Here is a 22,394-nt window from a genome sequence, read left to right as displayed (position 1 = left end):
TAAAGTTTTTATTATCATGTTTTGCCCATTGTAGGCTTCCAATAAATGGTGGTAATGGTTTGTTAATAGTGATTGTGAATGATTATGATGATGATTAGTTCTTGGATTCAGATTTTAATCATGAGGAAGTGTTAAAATAATTTATAGTAATAACATATCAATAACTCATATATAAGTAGAATAAATGTAATAGATAGGAAAAGCTTGGATCTACAGGCTTATAATATGCTTCAACAGACATTTTATTTTCATTTTATTGATGCTGGAGATCAACCTTAAAAGAAAGTTATGATTGATCATTCATATAGCAAGATACCAATTCTTAGGTGAAAATGTAAGGCCTGTGGTTTAAATTTCTGATATGACTTTAAAAATCCATTAAATTAGTAGAAATAATTCTAACACTTCAGGTGGTAAAATAGCCACAATCTTATTTATCTCTTCATCCATCTTAGCGTATTTTTATTTGAAAGGGCATTACATAGATAACTAATATCATAGCCACATCTACACAGAGCCAAACTATCTGGGGAAAAGGAAAAGGAAAGGTAACCATCTCTGGCTCTTTGGTCTTCATGAATGGTCGCATGTATCCAGATACTTAGAAATTGTAATGGGATTGATTCAATATTTGGACAACTGCAAACGTTGCTCTCTTTACATAGAAATATTTGGATATTTTTCATAGCTTATCCAAAATACCAGTGGTGTAATGTAATGTGTCAGAGATATATTTTGCCCTTGGTATGGTCCATGTGTTCACTTGCCTGGCGTGACGGTAACTTTAGTTTCTGAGATAGATGTGTGCCCAAAGCTCCACCTATGTGAGCAGAGGGGACCTGTAATTCCACTCTGCAACCTAACTCATTGCAAACACATGAAAAACGGGGACAAAATTTTCAGAGAATGACAGCGTGAATTGAACACCACACAAATTCATGCTGCACCTGTCCTCAGAAATAAAGTTGCCCGTCTTTGCATCTTTCAATACGGCACCTTTCACTGATAAATCTGTTGATCTTTTTTGTTTTTAAAGGAAGAACTAAACAAACAGGGAAGTAAGGTGCCTGCAACTTCCCCTGTTGAAAGCTGCATTACTTATTCTGCTTGAGTGAATTTATATTGGATAAATCTAGTACAAAGTGAAAACCCCATTTCCAGCTGAGATTTAAAGATGTTTTACTAAAACATGCTTAAGCAAATGCATTTGATGCCTCACAAGGAAGATACACACAGAGCTATCTTTGTAGAAGTTCAATAAATTGTGTATCGGCAGCTGAAGAGAGATGTTCTCGTTCTGATTTGCACGCATAGATTTGCATTGACTTCTTTTAAAATTCATGGAATGCATAGTGGAAATGGTTAAATATGACTTTGGGATGATACCTAACAAGGGAAAGTAACTTTTTCTTTCCTGCTCAGTAGTTAGCCAGGCTGCTGAAACTCCATGGGCTCACCCAGAAACCGTACTTCTAACAGGAGGTCCCATCGCCGTGTAAGTCCGAGAATGACCATGTGGATCGGCAACTTCAGCTGGCATCTCTCCACCTCAAAGGATCCCCAAAGCTTTCAAATCCACCTCAAACCCAGGCAGTGGCAAAGAGGGAGGAATTGAAGAAGCAAAAATAAATATTAAAGTACACAAGAATCAAATATTACCTATTTAAATAGCAATTATGCAGTTGAAAACAAGATCATCACACCTGTACAAGAAAAGGCACGCAAGCCAAAAACATCTGCTTGGATCCACCTGCCAGGCACCTGTTTTGCTGTTTCAATGCCATTTGATTGCTGGAGATGTAGAGGCTCTTGTGAGGTAATGAGTGATTTTACATTATGCATGATTGAAAACAGGTGTTCTAATGCTGTACAATTCTATGCATGAATAATTCAGTTTGTTTAGAGCAAGATCTTTAAAAGAAGTACTGCATGGGCTTTATTATTTCTATAAACATGAAGGTTATTTTTTTTTTAATGTACAACGATTGTTCCTTTTCAGTCAGCTTGTTTATGGCAATTTTTGTGTAATTTTATGGATGAGGAATAATATCTTGAAAGGTAAAATTGATCATACTTAAAACATGTAAGAAGTAAAATTGAAAGGTCTGTTAGCAAGAGGAAAAACGGTATTAAAATTCAATGTTTTAAGTGAAAATGCCTGATTATTTCCTTCCTGCTTTGCCTGCTTTCTGATGGTAACAAAACATTCGTCTGAGAGCTATAATTAAGGAGGGGTGAACTATTTGGGAAAATAGAGAAATTGTTTTGTATCTCAGCCCAAACACCAAGCAGAGCCCAGACTTCCTTAGAGATAGAACTGTTGTTAGCATCCTTTCTTTTCTACTTACATTTCATGAGTTCACATCCTCCTGTAATACGCTGTAGGATACACTGAAAGAGACAATATCTTTTGCTCCAATTCCCACTTCAAGTTTTGTCTACCCTGGTCTTCTGGAGTCAGGAGTGTTATTATCAGATTGTTGTGTTTCAAAGAGCAAGTAAAATCCCTAAACTCCCAACGTTAAGATTTAGAACCTCACTGAGAAGATATGAGAATTGCTCTCTTAGAGACGGAGGACACTATGGTGTCTCAACCATATATCATTAAATATTTAAAATTTGGGAGGTGTGAGAGATAGAAAACATAGTTTCTTCAATTAATACTGTCTAAGTAGTGGCAACGCAAAGGAGACAGAATTATAGTCATAATCATATCGCTGTTAGTAATTTACATTTGTTGAGTGTTTCATACCATATAAACCATAGTATAAGAGAGTTATTGACACATAATAATTCCTTCCTAAAATATACCAGCAAGTTGTCGACTTTGAGCTTGGAGGGTTGGCTCCCTTCCCTCATTTTAAGAGCTGTGGGGAGCTTCACAGGGGAATCTATTATTGAAAAGCTTTTCTGTTAGAAGTAAATTGTAAGACAGGTCCTTCATGTGGGGAGCAACACTGGGAAAGTCACAAAGACAAATAGAAGATGTGGTATGTAGGAGAACACTTTCATTTCTATTTGCACAGTGAATTGACCTTATTCACTCCCATGGGGATAAGGTTGGAGAGCAGGCCTTTACAAGTATTCACCAAATATAAGCATTGGCCTCATAAACTTAGAGAATCAATGCCAGGAAGGGCTTCAAGGATCTGGACTAAGGGATGTAAGTAAGCAGAAGATAGAAATGTTGGTCTGGCAATTCTGAGCTACCATAAAATGACCTTTTTTTTTTTTTTCTCTAAAAGTTAAGATAGCAAATCTTTCTTTCTGATTCTGCTAAATATTCATATAAAGTGTTTTTATTTTACTACACATCTCAATGCTGACAGACACCTAAAATTTTAAGTTGAATCATAAAATTGCAATTTTTGTTGGTCAAAGCTGCTTGAGTATTAGACATTTCCTATGGTTCAGTCTATCTGGGCTGAGGGTCCCTTAGTCGGTGGCATTCCTTCATGAATACATTAAACCATAACTTTTACTGCATGAAATATGTAACTGGTAAATAAAAAACAAAAGTGTGCACTCTGATAGAAGGCAAACACCGTATGAAAAGACCTTGCAACTGATAGAAGTTGGTTCCTCATACCAAGAGGTGTAGTCTACTCTACTTGGGAATCAGAGCCTCTTAATGATCACCTGACCAATAGACTGAGGCAGAACTTTGCAACTTCTGCTCTGCCTCCAGGAATGATAACTCTTAGGACTCTCTCTAAGAATCCAGCCACCATGCTTGAGAATCTACACAGTGAGATTGTGTATAGCATAGGCACCCTAGTCAACAGCCTTATCCGCGCTCCCCGCCAGTTGCCAACATCAGTTTGCAGTCACACAAGGAAGCCAACTGGGCTGTCCCATGCAAAAGAGCCTTCAAAGGCCTCCAGCCTAAGCCACCACCTGAATGCAAATGCTTGCTTGATTGAAGAGGCTGCAGGCACTATTGATTGACTACAGCTGCAAATGCTTTGACACTCCTCCCATTGAAAGGTGGGGCCCATTTCCCCTCTATAAATATAGGCAGCCTTGGACTGCTTTGACCGTTAAGATAAGGTAAAATTTCCAGCCTACATTAAAGAGGAATGCTAGTTTCTGCTCCTTTTCTCTGGGAAAACTTGATTTTAAAAGTCAGCTTCAACGTAAGAAATGAGACTCTTTAACCCACTGTGTGGTGAGAAGCCCAAGTTACATTGGGAAGCTCTGGAGGAGGAGAAACAGCAAGGAGCACTGAGGCAACGGATATATGAAGACGCCACCCTGAAAGCAGACTCATTAGCCTGGGCTGTTCCGTATGACGCCACATGGATCAGGGAAGAGCCCTGCCAAGCCCTTCCCATGTTCCAGACCCATCGATTTGTGAGTAAAATAAAATGGTTATTTTAAGTCGCTAAGTTGTGTGGAAATTTGCTGTGAAGCAATAGAAAACCAAACTTGCTTCATGAAAGCATACACATTCAGTCCTGAGCAGTTATATGGATTTTGAGAAAATTATTTAACTTCCCAGCCTCAATTTCACAGCTCAAAAATAGAGTACTGGTATCACCTGCCTCCAAGGATTGTTTTAAGAAAGAAAATGTGACGTTTACAAAACTGTGCCTAATACGTATCAGCCCCCTAAATTTGTAAGCCATTGTAATTATTTATTATCCAGGGCTTTACAAAGAAACAAAACGCATAGGAAGAGTCTTTTTTTGTTGTTGTTTTGACAACCGAGATGTTATGTTATTTATTTTAACTTTTTTTTTATTTAACTTAAAATTTTAGGTCGTTAACGTACAGTGCAATTTTGGTTTCTGGAGTAGAATTCAGTGATTCATCACTTACAACACCCAGTGCTCATCACCAGTGTTCTCCTTAGCACCCATTACCCATCTAGCCCCTCCCTTGTCCACCTCCCTTCCACAACCCTCAGTTTGTTCTTTGTCATTAAGAGTTTCTTAAGGCTTGTTTCCCTCTCTCCTTTTTTATCTTTTCCCCATCCCCTGCGTTCATCTGTTTTCTTTCTTCAAGTCCACATATGCGTGAGATCGTATGGTGTCTTTCTCTGACTTATTTCACATAGCATAATGATACACTCTGGCTTCATCCATGTTGTTGCAAACAGCAAGATTTCATTCTTGCTGATGGCTGAGTAATATTCCAATGTGTGTGGGGGGTGTGTGTGTGTGTGTGTGTGTGTGTGTACTATTTTTTTTTAATTTCTTATTTTTTGTGAACTATTTTTTAATCCATACATCACTCAGTGGAGATTAGGATTTTCTCCATAGTTTGGCTATTATTGACAAGACTACTGTCAACACTGGGGTGCATATATCCCTTTGAATATGTACTTTTGTATCCTTTGGGTAAAAATCTAGTAGTGTAATTGCTGGATTGCAGGGTTGTTCTATTTTTAACATTTTGAGGAACCTCCATACTGTTAGCCAGAGTGGCTGCACCAGTTTGCATTTCCACAAATAAGTGCAAGCGGGTTCCCCTTCTCTGTATCCTCACCAACACCTGTTGTTTCTTGTGTTGTTAGTTTTAGCCATCCTGACAGGTGTGAGATGGTATCTCATCATGGTTTTGATTTGTATTTCCCTGATAGTGATGTTGAGCATCTTTTTATGATCCATTAGCCATCTGGATCTCTTTTTTGGAAAAGTGTCTATTCATGTCTTCTGCCCATTTCTTAAGTGGGTCAGGCCTAGTTTAGTACTTGGGTGGAAAAATCTTAACTGGGAAAGTCCAAGCCACTCTCTACAGAGATGCAAAACTCCTTAAGGTAATCCCAGGCTCTTACCTTCTGCTCTCTAACTCCTGGTTTTAACCAGCAAAAATTCACCTTAGGTGTCAGAAAGCCTGGACTGGAGAGTAGTTGAGTGCAATGCAAATGTAAATTATTATTTTAAGTGGCAAATTTCACTTAAAGCACAAGTTTAAGGTGATTCTTTGTGCTTGTCTGAGGTGTCCGAGGGGTAGATGCAAGGGAGAGATATTGAAAGATGGAACAGTTGGCAAAGACAAATTCATATCTTAGTTTTCTTCAGTGCCAGAAAAGAGAACTCTCCCCGGGGCTCCCGCCGGCTTCTCCAGGAGCCAGACTCCTTTTGAGACATGTGTGCCTGTGAGCTGATATGACCAGTGATAAGTTTCCAGTGGACAAACATGGTTAGCAAACCTATTAGTGTCTTTAGTGTATAATTATAATCCACATTTAATAAGGCTCAAGCTCTGCCACATATATGGTCAATGCTTTGAAGACAGATCCTCAATGGTCAGTTGAAGCAGGTGAAAATTATTGATCATTTCATTATAAGCATCTGTACTAAATTGTCAGCACTTTAACTGTTAGTACAGTAGTACTGACATTGTCAGTGCCTTAAGAGTAGAAACTCTGTTTAACGTATAAATGCAGATAGAGTCTAAACTTTTTAAAATGGAGGGGCAGCATTGTGTAATGGTCAAGTGTCAGAGACTCAACTCCTGGTTCACAATTTAGTAGCTGTGGGTCCTCAGACAAATTAACCTCTTTGTGCCATAGTTTCTTCATACAGTAGGGATATGAGAAATAGCCATCTACTCGAAATCTTATGAAGATGGACCAAACAAATATTTGCAAAGTGCTTAGAACAGAACCAGCATACTGGAAGTGCCATGCAAGCATTAGCTAAATAATTTTTCTTAATATTTGTATTTGGAGATGAGAAAATTGAGTTTAGAAAGTAGTTTAAATGCCCTTCATAACAAGGTCAGAACAGGGCACATACTACAGAAAAAAGAAATGATTATTCAAATACTGCTAATAGATATTTGGATATAATAAAAATGAAGTTTGAGGTGAGAAATTAAGGACTATTTAAAAGTGTTTAAGATCATGGGAAAGTGGTGTGCCTGGGTGGCTCAGTCACTTAAGTGTCTGACTCTTGATTTTAGCTCGGGTTGTGATCTGAGGATTTTGAGATTGAGGTCAGAATTTTGAGATTGAGCTCAGCATCTGGCTCTGCTCAGCAGAGTCTGCTTGAGATTCTCTCTCTCCCCCTTCCCTTGCTCATGCTCTCTCTCTATAGATAAAATCTTAAAAAAAATCATTGGAAAATGCTATGATATGTTGGTATGCATTAACATGAAAAAGTAAGATAAAGTTTAGAGTGCACAAAGTTGTGGTTGTTTAAAATGATTCAAATTAAACTGGATTCCTTGGTACCATTATTACAATTTAGAAGAAAATCCAAATACAGGCTTCATATTTTTAAGTTTGGAAAAACTTAAATGAAGTCAATACAATTGAAAACTTCAGAGAAGTGTTAAAAAATGGAATTATGGCAGCAAGTTTTTACATTACTTGGTGAGGTAGTCTTGCAAAGAATTTAGAAGAAATGCAAAAATAAAATGCTCATCCTCCGGGCACTTGGTTGCTCAGTCAGTTGAGTGACCAACTCTTGATTTCAGCTAAGGTCATGATCTCAGTCAAGAGATCAAGCCATGGTCAGACTCCACGCTCAGTGCAGAGTCTGCTTGACCTTCTTTTCCTCTTCCCCATTCCTCCCCTTCCCCCTCTTCCTGTCCAAGTTCTCACACATGCATGGTCTCTCTTCCTCTCTTTCTGTCTCAAATAAATAAATCTTGAAAAAATAAAAATAAAACGCCCCATCCTGAATTGTTAGGGGTCAGTTGAGGAATGAGGATATAAATATTTAAGTCCTCCTAAGGGTAGGATGGACAGGACCAGTTCAAGAAAAAGGTAGAATAATTGGAGCAAATTCATACACGGGATGAGGCATCTACAAATGGAAAGAAAAGAGTGTCCTTTAGATGTCCTACCCAGAGATGGTGACAAAGAAATAAGCACATTTGTTTAAAATTATTTAAATAAATGTAAATTGACATCCTAGTCCATCTAGGAAAAATGCCTGTTCATTAAGTTGGAGTTGGTCCTACTCCCCACTCCAATCTGGCTCACTGCTTCCTTCAATTCTCAATTCATCTGTCCTTCCCCAGTTGATTTGTTTCTTTGAAATCCATCTCTGTCTGTACTTCCTTCCATTTGTTTATACATTACAGATTATATATGTACCTATAACTATGAAAAGTAAAACTTCGTTGTATAATAGGCACAAATGCCAAGTCACAAACTAAGGTGTATAAGGAATTTAATTTTGCAAATTAAATTCTTTTTTTTCTTTTTTCATATTTTTAAAATTTTTTAATTTTTTATAAACATATATTTTTATCCCCAGGTGTATAGGTCTGTGAATCGCCAGGTTTACACACTTCACAGCACTCACCATAGCACATACCCTCCCCAATGTCCATGACCCAACCCCCCTCCTCCCAACCCCCCTCCCCCAGCAACCCTCAGTTTGTTTTGTGAGATTAAGAGTTACTTATGGTTTGTCTCCCTCCCAATCCCATCTTCTTTCATTTATTCTTCTCCTACCCCCTTAACCCCCCACGTTGCATCTCCACTTCCTCATATCAGGGAGATCATATGATAGTTGTCTTTCTCTGCTTGACTTATTTAGCTAAGCATGATACCCTCTAGTTCCATCCACGTCATCACAAATGGCAAGATTTCATTTCTTTTGATGGCTGCATAGTATTCCATTGTGTATATATACCACATCTTCTTGATCCATTCATCTGTTGATGGACATCTAGGTTCTTTCCATAGTTTGGCTATTGTAGAAACTGCTGCTATAAACATTCGGGTGCATGTGCGCCTTCGGATCACTACGTTTGTATCTTTAGGGTAAATACCCAGTAGTGCATGCTGGGTCATAGGGTAGTTCTATTTTCAACATTTTGAGGAACCTCCATGCTGTTTTCCAGAGTGGTTGCACCAGCTTGCATTCCCACCAACAGTGTAGGAGGGTTCCTCTTTCTCCGCATCCTCACCAGCATCTGTCGTTTCCTGACTTGTTAATTTTAGCCATTCTGACTGGTGTGAGGTGATATCTCATTGTGGTTTTGATTTGTATTTCCCTGATGCCGAGTGATATGGAGCACTTTCTCATGTGTCTGTTGGCCATCTGGATGTCTTCTTGCAAATTAAATTCTTACTGAATAAAATTTCCCATCTCCAAACTAATTATTTTTTTCTTTTTAGGGTTTTATTTTATTAGCAAGTGAGTGAGAGTGTGTGTACACATGTGTTTGGGGGCAGGGAAGGAGAGAACAGAGGGAGAGAGGATCTCAAGACTCCATCCTTGGTGTGGACCTCCACACCAGGCTCTGTCCCAGGACCCTGAGATCATGACCTGAGCTGAAATCAAGTCACATGCTTGACCAACTAAGCCACCCAGGGGCCCCTCTAAACTTGGTTCTTGAGAAAGGAATATCTAGTGTTAAGACGATATGGTAAAGAGACATATGGGGCAAAAGGAAGCTGGTCCAGGTTGTCTACAACCACAGTGGCATCATTTGAGACTTAGATCACTAATGTGACCTCTGCTCCTCTGCTCTTTTCCCCTCATTTGCAAACAGAGACCTCTCCAGGCAAGCTCTCTAGCAAGAGATATTGAACTTTTCTCTGGCTTGTAGACAACCTTTACCTGCTTCGTCTATGGCATTCCTGTAAATTTGCTGCAGCCAAGGTCTTTCTATCTAGATGTTTCATGAAGCCATTTCTACGCTAATGCCCCCTTTACAATACTGGGTAATGGGGAATTCTGGATCTTGCTGGCTCCCTGGACTGTGTTTCAATTTTGAGGCATATTTACCTTTCTCTGACATTCTAACCCTAGTGCAAGTTATATTATCCCTACCTTCCTCTCTGCCCTTCCTCACCCTGGAGAACTTTTTTTTTTTTTTTTTTTTTTAATCAGAGGAGAACTTCTTTTACATATTAGGAGTCAGTCCAAGTCTTTTCTGGTCAAAATATTATTGCATAATACTTTACTGTTCACAAACACAATAATCTGATATTCTCTGGTATTCCAAAGACCTTTACAAAGCTGATATTTTCTCTTCTGTTTTATCAACCCTCTCTTATACAACTGATGCCTCATAGCCCCACAGACCAGGGAAAGGTCACTGATTCCAGGAGATAACCATACCGGGGGGAACACATCCATTAATATTACAAGCTTATCCATCTATGGGTAAATCAGCAAATACTAACATTTCTGGACTTGGCTATAACTGACTTCTCCACAGTCTCTCTTATATGCTTTCTAAAATTTCTAGAGCTCTCAGCACCAATCTTATTTCATGTGTTTGCACCTTTACTCATGTGACTCCTATCCCAAACAACCTTCCTCTCTCTCTGTCTGGACAATTCCACTCTTACACAGTAGATTTTAGTGGAAAAGAGCATGATCTCAGTTCAGACCTTGGAGTTTCAGTTTTAACACTTACTCCAGGTGAAGTGATAGACAAATTACTTAACCTCCCATACCTGACTTTCTTCATCTGCAAGATGGGTATTAAGAGTGCCTTTCTCAGGGGTTTGTTATGAGGATTAAATAAAATATATGCAGTACTTGGGGCACCTGGGTGGCTCAGTGGGTTAAAGCCTCTGCCTTCAGCTCAGGTCATGATCCCAGGGTCCTGGGATCGAGCCGCACATAGGGCTATCTGCTCCACAGGGAGCTTGCTTCCTCTTCTCTCTCTCTCTCTGCCTGCCTCTCTGCCTACTTACGATCTCTGTCAAATAAATAAAAATCTTAAAAAATAATAAAATATATATAGTACTTAAAATGGTATGTAGTGAATAGTAAGCACTCAATAAGCATTAGCTGTTTCTACTCACCTTTCAAGACTCCCTCATGCTTACCCTGCTATTACTCCCATTCTTCTGCCCCTGGTAGTCATTAATGCTGGATGCCATACAATAGCCCCTGAAGGTAGAGAAAAAAGGATCAGGGCATTGACTACAAAGGGCTTAGGGTGAACTTTCTTGGAGCAGGCCTTTACATTTCTGCAGAGTAACCTTTTAATAATGTATTTGCTGCAGCTTTTTGTGTTAAGAGTCTGTTTCCTTCTGAACCACACATAATATTTTAAGTCCCACTTCTGCTACATTAGCACACCAGGAGTGGTGGGGGAGTGAATGTGGAAGGAAGAAAAGGAGATTTGCACCCAAATACTACTAAAGCTAGTACTGCTATTCCTATTTTTTCCAATAAAAAGGTGGGGGGAAGGTTAATAGAGACAGAATGATATATTCAAATTTATAGGCTACATAAGTAGTTAAACCATGACTCAGTTCAGTTCTTAAGACTTCTATCATCTCGGTGTTTAAATGTAATTCCACTTCTCTTGGGAGTGTACCTTCTCTGAAGAATATAAGTAGTATCTAGTTATAGAAGACAGAGAGGATTTTAGTTCTAGAAATTGGAGCCTGGCTTCTCTCACTGCTCTGCAGGACTTGCCCGGCTTGTTTGGGTTGTGATCCCAGTTTCTTAAAGCCTTACTATTAAACTTATTGACTTGAATCTTGTCCCAAGGCCTCAAATTTCTTGCTTCAGATACAGTTTTTATCTTAAGGCAAATCCTTCATTTTCTTTGTCTGCACAAAATTCCAGGGCCTGGATATCATCTCGTCTTTGAGTAACATCTTCCAGATTTGTTTTAAGCTGATTACATGTTGCTGAACAATCAGATTTTCTGCCCTAAGCAGCACAAAACCAAGTGATGACAGCGCTGGCTCCTGGCCACCAGCAATGTGATGATGCAGCATGGGTCTTTGATAGTCATGATTCGGTCTTGGGTGTTCTCAAATGGCTACATACCCCTAAAGAGTGGGAAAGGGAGTCTCTCATTGTGACACGCGGTGTGGAAGCTCAACTGTGTTAGGGCTGTTTTTATGCCCCTGTTCCCCTCTTCTACAGTCAGCCTACCTTTTCACAACCCTGCATTTTTATATGCTTATATTTCTTATTGAAGCCCACTAAGTGTTTTAACAAAACTACTTTTAAGAAATGGAGTGCCAGTGGGAATGTAGGCAGAACTTGGCACATGTGTTTGGGAAATACGAAACCCAAAATGTGAAAAATCTTGAGATAGGTTTTATTTTTCTGGTCTAAATGTTCCATTCAAGTTTTTCTCTCTCATTTTGTTAGTCTGTCATCTCCTGAGATGCAATTACCAATGCTGTATGCCAGGGCACGATGGTGATTCCTGCAGTTCGATTTTTCTCGATCTACCACAATTGGGGCTACCTATGGAGGCAGAAATGTGTACCTAGGACAATCAGCTTTATTCAGCCCCCCCCTCTGTACCTGAATACAGAATTCTGGGAGGTCCTAGTGGCTTTCACCATACAAAATGGAGCACTACCAGAAGAGAACATGGGGAATGAGAAAGTGACAGCCAAGCAAAAGGCTCACTGAGCTTTATTAAATGCATACCAGCAGTAGTGTTTGAGACAGAAAATGCAAGGATACCAAATATAAAACAAAGCCCCCGATTTTCAGAATTCCAGTTTGAGAAAAGCCATAGTAATGAAAGATTACTGGAAATACTGAACATGACATGCAAAGTATCAAGTTAGTCCTAGAGGAAACTATTTCTGTAAAAGATTAGAAAGTAAGATGGCTTGAAATGATGAGAGGATGCTTTCAAAGTCTGAAACCTAAACTGGGCTGTGAAGAGTGAGCAGGAATGCCGTATTTCAGAAGCAGAGCGAAGGACATTCCAGGTAAGGGGGAAACAACAAAATTTCAGAGTAGAGAAGTTGGAAGGATGAGCATGGGAGAACTGAGGGATTACCTTTGGTTAAAGGGTTCACACAGGTGACAGTGCCTACCACCTAGTAGGATTCAAGAAACATCTGTGAAATGCATGGCCAAGGGTTAAAAAGATGGGTTGGTACCACGTTATGATACATGGCTTTTTTCTCTGTACTTTTTCTAGTTGGTTAAAGGTGATAGCTAATGTAATTGAAGCTAAATATGAAATTTGAGCTTAGGTCTCTTAATATGTATTAAACCTTAATCTTCATCAGTTATGTACAAAGAACTAAACACAAAGAACTAGGTGAGATTAGGTGGACAGGCGAGATGAGAGGCATCTTCTTTTGGTGGAAAAGAACTAAGGTGTATGAGTAACATCTAGAACACCTGCCTGTAAATGAACCTTGTGAAAGACAGCACTCTGGAAACCTTTTTTTTTTTTTTTTTTTCCAGTTTTGCTAAGGAGTAGGCCAACATTTTGACTGCAAAAGTAAGAGGGAGCCCTCTGCATTGGACTGGCCTGTTTGACCCTCTTCTCCACTGGGTTCTAAACTCCCCAAGGTAGGAAAGTTCTTTAACTGTACCAAATCAATAAATTAAGCTGAGGCAAACTAACTTTACACAATGGATATGGTTGAATTACCTATGTATGGATTAAATTATAACTGAGTGCAACTGAAGAATTTAGAGGAGTCACTAATTTCTCCTCAGGTGTGGATGAGGGACCAATATCTAGCTTGGACCCATTGGTCCATTTTCTTTACTTGGTATGTTTTTGAGAATTTGCTGATTCCATTGCTGGTTCAGAAAGGGGTCATTCTCCCATGTTTGTAGATGTCCAAGATTTTTGTAATTGCTCAAAGTTTATTTTTAGAACACTCTTTTTTTTTTTTTAATGTTTTATTTATTTATTTGACAGACAGAGATTACAAGTAGGCAGAGAGGCAGGCAGAGAGAGAGGAGGAAGCAGGATCCCTGCTAAGCAGAGAGCCCAATGCGGGGCTCGATCTCAAGACCCTGAGATCATGACCTGAGCTGAAGGCAGAGGCTTTAACCCACTGAGCGCCCCTATTTTTAGAACATTCTTGAAATTCCAAGGCATTTTGTTCTTTCCAGTGTCCTGCAACATGATTTTTATTAATCCCTTATTGTTCTGGAAATGTCCAATTTGTGTGTAACAACAAATAGCCTTCACCTGGAATCTGTGTAATTACTCTAGCATCCCTAATATTGTTTTTGGAGGGCATACAAGGAAGGTTTTGCTATATCTTGATCCTTTTCATGACAAAATCATTTGATTGGAGTTTAAAGATGATATCCAACATACTTTCTAATCACCTAAATGTGATGTAAACTCTGTTTAGAAAAATGAGTGAAAACAAAACAAAACCCTGCAAAATATTCTTATATATAAAAAGCCTCTATTTGTTTAAAAAGATACATATTATAACAAACTCAAAAAATAAAGCAAACATAAAAATATACATACTCCAAAGTCAAACATAAAGTTATAAGTATGCATGTGTATAACACAAACATCAAATATAATTTCACTTTAAAACTAGAATTAAAAACATGGGACGCCTGGGTGGCTCAGTTGGTTAAGCAGCTGCCTTCCGCTCAGGTCATGATCCCAGCGTCCTGGAATCGAGTCCCGCATCGGGCTCCTTGCTCCGCGGGGAGCCTGCTTCTCCCTCTCCCTCTGACTCTGCCTTCCACTCTGTCTGCCTGTGCTCCCTCTCGCTCTCTCTCTGACAAATAAATAAAATCTTTAAAAAAAAAAAAAAACACCCTGAAAGTGTTGGAGAAATTGCTGAAGTACAGATGCACTTTTTTATTTCTTAATTATGTGTGAATAAAAATAATATAAAATGTTATATTCATTTTACCTGTAGAACACAATGATTTGGCAATTCTATATATTACTCAATGATCACCGTAAGTGGAGTAACATCTATTGCAATTTTGTTGCATTATTGACTATTGAAATATTATTGACTCCATTCCCTATACTGTACTTTTCGTCTCCATGACTTAGTCATTTTAGATCTGAAAGTTTCTACCTCTTAATCCCATCACATAGTTCACCCATCCTCCACCCACCTCCTCTCTGGCAACCACCAATTTGTTCTCAGTATTTAGAAGAATGTTTTGTTGTTTAGTTTCCACATATAAGTGAAATCATATGGTATTTCTCATTCTCTGACATTCCTTAGCACAAGATCCTTTAGGCCCATTCATGTTGTCAGACATGGCAAGATTTCATTCTTTTTAAATGATGGAATGATATTCCAGTTTGTGTATGTGTGTATGTGTATCTCACATTTTCTTTATCCATTCATCTATTCATGAACACTTGGGTTGCTTCCATATCTTAGATATTGTTTAAAAAACCAAAAACAAACAAACAAACAAACCACCTCCCATAAAGATAGAATATGTCTTTTCTAAAAAATGTTTTCATTTTCTTTGTGTAAATATCCCATAGAGGAATTATTGGATCATATGATATTTCTTTCTTTCTTTTTTTTTAAATATTTTATTTATTTATTTGACAGAGAGATCACAAGTAGGCAGAGAGGCAGGCAGAGAGAGAGGGGGAAACAGACTCCCCGCTGAGCAGAGAGCCTGATATGGGGCTCCATCCCAGGAACCTGAGATCATGACCTGAGCCGAAGGCAGAGGCATAACCCACTGAGCCACCCAGGCATCCTCATATGGTATTTCTATTTTTTTTTTTTTCCAAGAACTTCTGTACTGTGTCCAGAGCAGTCACACCAACTTATATTCCTATCAACAATGCCTGAGTGTTTCTTCTTCTCCATATTTTCCCTAAGAATTGTTATTTCTTGTCTTTTTGATACTAGCCATTTTGACTGGTGTGAGGTGATATCTCATTGTGGTTTTGATTTGCATTTCTCTTGATGATTAATGATGTTGAGCATCTTTTCATGTATTTGTTGGCCATCTGTATGTCCTCTTTGGGTTTATTCAGAACCTCTCCTCTGATAATTTTTTAATCAGATAATTTTTGTCTTGAGTTTTAGAAATTTCTTCTATATATTTAAATATTTATAATTTATCAGATATATCATTTGCAAATATCTTCTCCATTTCACTAGATAGCTTTTTCATTTTGATGATTTTTTTTCCTATGTAAAAGTTTTTAGTGTAGTCTCATTAGCTTATTTTTGCTTTTGTTTTCCTTGCCTGAGAAGACCTAGCCATAATATGCCAATGTCAAAGAGAATACGGTTTTCTTCTAGAAGTTTTATATTTCCAGATTTCACATTTAGGTTTTTAATTCCTTTTGAGTTTATATTTGTGTATGGAGTAAGGAATTTTGGCGCAATTATAAATGAGATGGGTTTCTTAATTTCTTTTTCAACTATTTATTAGTGTATAGAAATACAACTGATTTCTATATATTAATTTTGTATCCTACCACTTTACTAAACTTATTATAATAGTTTTTTGGTTAAATCTTTAGGATTTTCTATGTATAGTATCATGTCATCTGCAAATAATGATAGTTGTACTTCTTCATTTTTTTTTTTAAGATTTTATTTATTTGACAGAGAGAGAAAGTGAGAGAGGGAACACAAACAGGGGAAGTGGGAGAGGGAGAAGCAGGCTTTCTGAGGAGAAGGGAGCCAGATATGGGGCTCCATCCCAGGACACAGGGATCATGACCTGAGCCAAAGGCAGACACTTAACAAGGGAGCCACCCAGGTGCCCTGTACTTCTTCATTAATAATTTGGATGCCTTTTCTTTCTTATCTGATTGCTTCATCTAGAACTTCTAGTACTATGTTGGCAACAGTGGTTAGGGTGGGCAAAATCTTAGAGGAAAATCTTTTAGCTTTTCACCATTTGAATATGATGCTAGCTGCAGGTTTTTCATATGATCTTTATTGTGTTGAGGCATGTTCCTTCTAAGCACTTTTTAGTTTCGCCATGAAAAAGATGTTGCAGTTTATCAAAAGCTTTTTCTGCATCTATAGAAATGATCATATGGTTTTATAATTTCTTATTGTTAATATGATGTTTCCTATTGATTTGCAAGTATTGAACAACCATTGCCTCCCTGAAATCAATCCCATTTGGTGGAAGGACAATGACTGTTTTTTTTAGTATAAACATTGTGGTAAATATTTTTTTAAAATATTGTTGAATTCATTTTGCCAATATTTTTTGCATCTTTTTTGCATTTGTGTTCATCAGAAATATTGGTCTGTTTTGTTTTTCTTTTTCTCTCTTTTATACTGTCTTTGTCTGATTTAGGTATTAGAGTAATGATGGCCTCATACAGAGTTGGAAGTTTTTCTTCCTCTTCTATTTTTAGAATAGTTTGAGAACAGGTATTAACTTTTTAAATGTTCGGTGGAATTCAACTGTGAAGACATCTGGATCTGGAATTTTGTTTGTTGGGAAATAATTGATTTTGATGCAATTTCATTACAAGCAATCTGTCCAAATTTTCTATTCCTCCTGATTCAGTTTTGGGAGATTTTGTGTTTCTACTAGGAATTTATCCATTTCCTCTAGGTTGTCCCATTTGTTGGCATATAATTTCTCATAATATTCTTTTTTATTTTTTTTTTTAAGATTTTATTTATTTATTTGAGAGAGAGACAGTGAGAGAGAGCATGGGCGAGGAGAAGGTCAGAGAGAGAAGCAGACTCCCCGTGGAGCTGGGAGCCCGATGTGGGACTCGATCCCGGGACTCCAGGATCATGACCTGAGCTGAAGGCAGTCGTCCAACCAACTGAGCCACCCAGGCGTCCCTCATAAAATTCTTTTATAATCCTTTGTTTTTTAAAAGATTTTATTTATTTATTTATTTATTAGACATGTAGAGATCACAAGTAGGCAGAGAGGCAGGCAGAGAGAGAGGGAAGCAGGCTCCCCACTGAGCAGAGAACTCGATTCAGGACTCGATCCCAGGATCCCGAGATCATGACCTGAGCTGAAGGCAGCGGCTTACCCCACTGAGCTACCCAGGCGCCCCTATAATCCTTTATATATGTCTGTGATATCAGTTGTTATTTCTCTTCCTGCCTTAATCTGAGTATTTGAGGGCTTTTTTTTTTTTTTTTTTTTCCTGACAAGTTTGGCTAAGGGGTTATCAATTTTGTTTATTTATTTTGTTTATATTTTCAAAGAAATAGCTCTAGATCTTCTCTTTTTTTGTCCCTATTTCATTTATTTCTGCTCTGATCTTTATTATTTCCTTGCTTCTACTAGTTTTGGTGGTTCTTTTTTCTAGCTCCCTTTGGTGTAAGGTTAAGTTATTCATTTGAAATTTTTGTTTCTTGAGGTAAGCCTGTATCATTATAAATAAACTTCCCTCTTAGAACTACTTTTGCTGCATTGTAAAGTTATTGGACTATTGTGATTTTATTTTCTTTCATCTTCATGTGTTTTTTAATATATTTGATTTTTTTTGGGTTAACCCACTCATTATTTAGTAGCAGGTTGTTAAGCTTCCATGTGTTTGTGTTCTTTACAGATTTTTTCTTGTAATTTCTAGTTTCATAACACATGGTCAGAAAAGATACTTGAAAGGATTTTAATCTTCTTAAATTCATTGAGACTTGTTTTGTTGCCTACCATGTGATCTATCCTGGAGACTGTTTCATGTACAGTTAAATAATGTGTAGTTTACTCTTTTTGGATAGAATGTTCTCTGTTAGGTCCATGTGGTCCAATGCCTCATTCAAAGCCATTATTTCATTGTTGATATTTTGTCTGGATAATTGATCCATTGATGTAAGAGGGATATTAAAGTCCCCTTCTATCATTCTATTGCTGTCAATTTCTCCCTTTATTTCTATTAATAAATTGATTTATATATTTAAGAGTTCCAGTGTTGGGAGTACAGATCTATGTATATGATGTCATATTTTACACCTTTTTATTTTGTATGTCCATTGGCTAATTTTTGTAGATATAATTGATTTTTTGGGGGGGGTCTCCCTTTTTGTTTAAACTTGCATACTGGTTTTATAAGTGATTACCTTTATATGCTTGCTTTTATAATAATCGTTTTCTTTCATAATTTTCTTCTAGTTATGGCCTTTTCTTTTCACTTAAAGAATTCCCTGTAACATTTCTTGTAAGATTGGTTTAGCGATGATAAACTCCTCTAACATTTGTTTGTCAGGGAAATTCTTTATCTTTCCTTCAGTTCTGTATAATAACCTTGATGGATATTCTTTTAAGTTTTTTTTTTCCTCGTAATACTTTGAATATACCATGCCACTCTCTTCTGGCCTGCAAAGTTTCTGCTGAAAATCAGCTGATAGCCTTATAGGGTTTCTCTTATCATAAATATTCTTTTTCTCTTGATATTTTAAAAATTCTCTATCATTAATTTTTGTCCTTTTAATTATTGTGTGTCTTACTGTGGACCTCTTTGTGTTCATCTTACTGGGGGCTCCCTGGGACTCCTAGATCTGGATTTCTGTTTCCTTCCCCAGATTAAGGAAATTCCTATTAATTTTTCAAATAGATTTTCTGTCCCCTTCTCTCTCTTATCCTTCTGGTATCCCAATAATGTGAATGTTATCACACTTGTCTTAACCTATTCTCATTTTTTGCTTTTCAGCTTGGTTGCTTTCCATTCTTCTGCCTTCCAGATTGCTGATGTGTTCTCTGCATCTTCTAATCTGCTGATTCCCTTTAGTGCATTTTTTTTTTTTAATTTCAGTTACTGAATTATACATCTGATTGGTTCTTTCTTCTATTTTCTATCTCTTTGCTGAAGTTCTCACTGAGATCACTCTTTTCTCAAATCCAATAGGCATCCTTATGACCATTACTTTGAATCCTTTATCATGTATATTGCTTATCTCCAATTCATTTAGCTTCTCTACAGTGATTTTGTTCTATTCTTCCATCTGAGACATGTTGCTCTTTCTCCTCATTTTGTCTAAGTCTGTGTTTGTTTCTGTGTATTAGGTAGGTCAGCTACATCTCCTGGTTTTGAAAATAGTGGCTTAGTGGGGAAGAAGTTCTGTAATGCTCTGTCTGTAGCTCAATCCCCTATCTCCAGAATTAGGTGCTCTGGTGGTATCCCTTGTGTGGAGTGTGTGTGTGTGTCCTATTGTTGTGGCTGAGACATGATTGCCTTCAGCCCAGCTGGCTGTGATGACCATTTTGCCTGTGGTGCACTTGGCAGGGTTTGGCCCCTGTACCATTGAGGGACGAGCTTCTGTCTGGAAGCTCGTTGGTTGGAGGGGCCATAAATCTGATGAGGTATCTGCAATTAGCCTTCTTGCCATAACCGCAAGTATACCATGGGGTAGGGATTGTTCCCTGCACAGCCAGCTGGAGTCTGGGATACAGGAATTATGGGCACAGTAGGGTGTAGGAAAAAGGGAAAAGCCATTTTGGTGTGGCATGGGTCCCTGCCAGGACTGCCTTCAGGCAGGACCAGCTCTGAAGGGATGCCTACCTACATAAGTAGGTTAGATGGGGCTGGTCCACAAAGGAATGCCAGGGCAGAGCTCAATAGGGCAAGTGATGCTAACAAGGCATAGAGGGTTTGAACTGGCTCCAGCAAGAGTCAGGCTATCTAGCTAGAGGTGTGCCAGGACTTCTGTTCCTGCAGATCTCTGCCCCTCCTACACACATTCTAAGATCAGTCAATAAATTTCCTTCATGTCTACTGCAGGTGCTTTTCAGGTGAACTTATTTATTATGCTGATTCTTTAAGGGCATGAGCTGAGTTTCCCATTGTCCTATGGCTCTCTGGGCATTAAACCTACTGAATTTTAAAGTTCCAAAGATTGAAGTACTTGGATGGCTCAGTGGGTTGGGCCTCTGCCTTCAGCTGGGGTTATGATCTCAGGGTCCTGGGATCAAGCCCCATATAGGGTTCTCAGCTCAGCAGGGAGCCTGCTTCCCCTTCTCCCTCTGCCTGCCTCTCAGCCTGTTTGTGATCTCTCTCTTTCTCTGTCAAATAAATAAATAAAATCTTAAAAAAAAATTTTCCCAAAGTTAAACCTTACTGGTTTTCAAAGCAGATATTATTGGTACTTATATTCCTTGTGTGAGTCCCCATTGCCAAGAATGACTGATGTGGGATCTGATCCTCTCAAGTTCTCCATGCTTGTGATGTCCCTCCCATTTTTGGATAGTCCTGTGGGGGATTTGGTTCCCAACCATGTCTCACCCTTCCTACTGTTTTGGATGTGGTGCCTCTCTAGGATTAATTGGGGGAGCATCTGCTCTGTTAGTCTTCAGGTCATTTTTAGAGTTAATTTTATAGATAGAGCTGTTATATCAGTATATCTGTGGGACAAGATGACCTCTGGATTCCATTCTTCCATCTTTTCCTGACTACCTCTGGATGTATTTTAAGTCAATCTTAGACATACAAATTACTAAAACTCTCTCTCAAAGATTATTACAAAAATTAAGAAACTAAGGTCAATATATTTTTAGATACACTATAAAGAAAAATGAAGATGTACTTCTACCTATCTACTTTGGCTCTTAATGATTTTTAAATTATAATCATGGATGTTCAAATGAACTTCATTATATTTCATAATAAAATTTTCAGTTATTTCAAAATAAGTTTTATATTTAAATTATTGAAATGCTTATTCCTGGTTCTTTTACCACAGGCTATTTTTGAGTTATTTACTTGGAACTAACTCTTGGTTGGATTGAACCAAAAAAGCTCATTGGTGCTAAATTTTCTGAGTATTTTAATGTTTGAGACTATTTTTTTTTTCCCTTTCCTGTTACAATTAAATAGTATTGGATCTGTGTTTAATATTTTCAGAACTTTTACACATTGTTCCACTGTCTTCTGGCATTAAATTAGTGAGAAGATAAATTCTATTAGGAAGATAGTTTTGTCTTTTCTTTTTTTTTTTTTCCTTGTGGCTTGAACAAAATCTTACTCAGGGCAGTGCTCCAAAAGCATTTGAGGAATGAACAAATGAATACTAGCTGATAGTAGCCTGGATTTTATTCCTATTTAGGTGCCTAAAATATCATTTCATAATTCTCAAATTTTAATAGCTTACCCAGAATGTATTTTAGCATTGACTTTCCTTATATATTTATTATTGCAACACAAATGGGCCTTTCTTGTATTTCAAGAAAATATTCTTGTTTACTGATTAAAAAATATAAAGTTAGAGAAATTCCTGTATAAAAAATGGAAAATAGTATCTGTGCTGTGTATTTAAATAAGTTAATACAGGTAAAATATTACATGGTTGTAGTTATTTGATCTGATACATACTATCCATATAATTCTATCTCAGACTTCATATTTTCACTATGTTAATGATATTTACAAAAGATCCCCTTAGGAAACTATACTTAGTTTTTTGTTTGCTTTATGTCTTGCACAACTTATGGTTTTCCCTGGGGCTAATCATTATCTTACTTTTTCTTTGCTTGGTTTTTCTTGTCTTAATTACTAATTCTTCCCCAAAATCTTACCCTAATAGAAACTTCATTTCAATATGTCCAAACACATCAATTGTCTATCAGTTACATGATCTTTGGAACATCCCTCCCTGATCCCACTAATCTGGACTTCATGCTTGCTACACAGCTATCATCATAGGTCCGAATCACAATTTGAAGATTCAGTTTGCTGCCTTCTCTTAGATTTTATGTCTGTGTCTTTCTTGGATTACCTTCTTGTTTGCCCATCTTTCAGTAACTTCCTGAGAAGGATGTACTTAAATGACCTGTTCACTTTGTTTGCTT

This window comes from Mustela nigripes, chromosome 3, assembly GCF_022355385.1.
Source record: "Mustela nigripes isolate SB6536 chromosome 3, MUSNIG.SB6536, whole genome shotgun sequence".
Taxonomy (NCBI): Eukaryota; Metazoa; Chordata; class Mammalia; order Carnivora; family Mustelidae; genus Mustela; species Mustela nigripes.
This window is presented reverse-complemented; position numbering follows the sequence as displayed.